A 3254-nucleotide genomic window follows, 5' to 3' on the forward strand; every position below is an offset into this window, starting at 1 on the left:
AGTGATGTGACGGATCTTAAGGTACATAAAAGGAACGACTGATTATGGACTCCTTTACAAGAAAAACAAAGTTTTCAAGGTAGTTGGTGATTGTGATGCGGACTACGCTAGATGTTGAGATACAACAAGATCGACAATTGGGTACATGTTTAATCTTGGGTTAGCCGTAATATCATGGTGGAGCAAGAGACAATTGGCTGTGTCTTTGTCAACAACAGAGGTGAAATATAGAACAACATCAATGGCAACTCTAGAAAGTACATGGCTAACACAACTAATGAAGGATCTACATCAAGCTATGTAGTAGAATTACGTTGTGATAATCAATCAACTATTCGTATAGTAGAAAATCTAGTGTGCCATGCAAGAACTATGCACGTCGAAGTACACTATCATTTCGTTAGAGGAAAAGTGCTTAAAGGAGAGATAGATTTCAAACATGTTAACACTGAGGAACAAGTTGCAGATGTGTTAACGAAAGGACTCGGTACTTCAAAATTTAAAGAGTTTCGAGACAGCTAGGGATTATAAAAAGAGAAGAAGTAAAATGAAAGGTCAGTTCTGAAGGAAAGAATTGAAGATCATCACAAACTTTAAAGAAATTTCCATAATTTTGTGGTTGCTTCAACTGGTATATTTTTTGTTGTTGCTGGAATCATCCATAATTGGCAGCAAGGTAGAGAAGGTCCTACACAAGCTACTATATTATTTCCCAATAGCAAGAATAATCTAGATTTATCAAACCATTTCCACTGCGATCCTAGATGCTTCAACCACTAACCTTGCATGTATATATGTGTGTGTTTGCCTTGTGTATATGTCAAGAGAGAAAAGTGTGTGAATGCTGTGTGAGTAGAGAGTGGTAAGCAGAGAGAGAAATAGAGAGATAGAATAAATGCTCTAGTGGGTCTAGGAATTGAGTGTGAGAGTGGTCTTCTATAAATAAAATAAGTGTGAGTGTGTCCAAAATTGTAAAATTCTATTTAATAAATAAAATCTATTTTATTGTCTAAATTCAACATGTTATGTTTTAGGACAACATTTTAAAGCTTGAGATACATTGATCAAATTAGAAGAGTGAACGAAAAGAAATTGAAGACTTGTGGCAAGGAAGATGAACAAGAATTAAAATTTATTTTGTATGTCTTGCTTAAAGCATGAGTTCCTCAACTCCTAATATAAGAAAAATCTAGATTGGAAGATTTTGAAAGAGGCACTTCTTGTTTAAAAAAAGCTACTTTGCTTAAGCAATAACAATAAAAAGGGCTATTGCAGGTTTTTCTCGTTTAAGCAAGATTTGAGAAACAGATGCCAACAACTCAATTTTCAACTTTTGGGTGAAATTTCCAGGGCAAACTTGGTATTCTTGGCAGGAGATTAAGACCTAAAGTCTATACCTATATGTAAAAAATGGTAATAGCTTCAAAATGCAGAGTTTTCTAGAGAGCCAAAAACAAAGATGCACACAAGATTACATCTATTGTTTGAAGAAAATCAAAGAAAAAGAAAAGACAGTGGTGGAGAATGCAAGTTCATGCTACAAGACTTTACAATTATCTATTTTTCTTGTCTTTTCTAAAATCCAATTGATGTCTTTCTATATTTACATATGTTTTAATAACTCAAGAATGCTAGGCTAAATTTATATGCATTGGGATGATGATGAAATCTCTGTTTTTATATATGTTATGTTACATTAAGATACCACTAAAGGAAGAAGATTGATAAAATATATGGGCGATTAGCTCGGTGGTAATTATAAATTCTTTTCGATTTTTATTTTATGCATTTGGTCATTTGAATTTATTGCTGTAGTTTTGATGTCTTCAATTATTTGGCCAATAATTGAATGAATTAGTGTCAAATTTTGCTTTCGGGAAATCAAAAATAGGTTTAGCACATAGTAGTAATCATCATAAAATCCGATAGAGAAAATACCACTATTGATGATAGTGTAGTTTTTAGTGGAGTGGTGCAGTTGTGGTCGTTTCAAGTTAGCCTAGCAGCCCGTACATAGATGGAGTGATAAGTTTTGACGGAAAGGGGTTTTGGAGGATTAGTTCATTTGCTGGCTCTACTAGTACCCTAACCTATACTATTATTGTTTTCATCCGTTTGGGTGTCGATCGATCAAATATCTCAGTTTGTTAAAGAAACTTGTTTTTCTTCTTTGTGTGATCTTTTATTGATATTAGAGATTTTTATGTATTATGCATATTCGTATCATTTATAGAAATATGATAAATACATTTTGTGCAAATATTCGAGCCAAATTACTAAGCTTTCATGTCATCAAAGTGTTAAATTTTATTTAACTTGGATTAATTTTCTCTTATTTCAGTTTTGGAATCGTTTGTAAGCAATTGAAAAAGAAAGAATGAATGATGAATCGATGATTAGATTGATGGTTTGGGGACTATTGTACACATGAGAAGAAGCTGAAGGACCAAAATAGAACTAATTTAAAGTGAATGATCAAAATTGGAGAAATAATGAAGAAGATGACCAAAATATAAAAATTAAAAAGTTGTTATAATTCGGCACTATGGACTGGGCAACTGCTCGGCCTTAAGAAGCCTGGGCAAGTATCCAATTTCAACTAGGGAAAAAATCACAACTCAGGGGTATAGAATTCCCAAATCAAAACCTATATATATATATATAGTGATAAAGATAGAGATAGAGAGAGAGAGAGAGATATTCTATTATATGTCTCCTACAATTAAGCTTGCTCAGCATATATAATAGGAGTCCAAATGTAAAAAATCCGTAACCAAAAATTCCAAAAAATCTACCGAATTTCATTATGCACGGCAACGAAATTGATGTTGCCAATTGATTTTACTACAAATTGGTCGATTTCATTACTCTATCAGGTCACAGAGATTGGTGTCGATTCCATAAAAATAAAATAATTGCTGGAGAAGCCAATCCAGGTAATAATATGAATGTTTTTTCGTCGATTCGAATGTCACATTCCGAATTGAATTTCGTAACACGAATTGGTCCTAAAATCATCGTTGCAGGGAACCAAAAATCATTGCTGGCCACAGAAGTGCTAATCGTCCCTGGCTAATAGTCCTAAAATCATCGTTACAGGTAATAGTGTATTTTGCTGCGATCACAACTTGAAATCAACAATCACGAGACTAATGTCGTTAGTCACAAAATTAGTATAATATCTAACTTATAGGTCACAGCAGCTCATATTGTCGTTAGCTGGTTTCTCGTCACAGGTTGCTATTCAGTAGAAT

The sequence above is a fragment of the Olea europaea genome, unplaced genomic scaffold (genome assembly GCF_002742605.1).
Source record: "Olea europaea var. sylvestris unplaced genomic scaffold, O_europaea_v1 scaffold2081, whole genome shotgun sequence".
Classification (NCBI taxonomy): Eukaryota; Viridiplantae; Streptophyta; class Magnoliopsida; order Lamiales; family Oleaceae; genus Olea; species Olea europaea.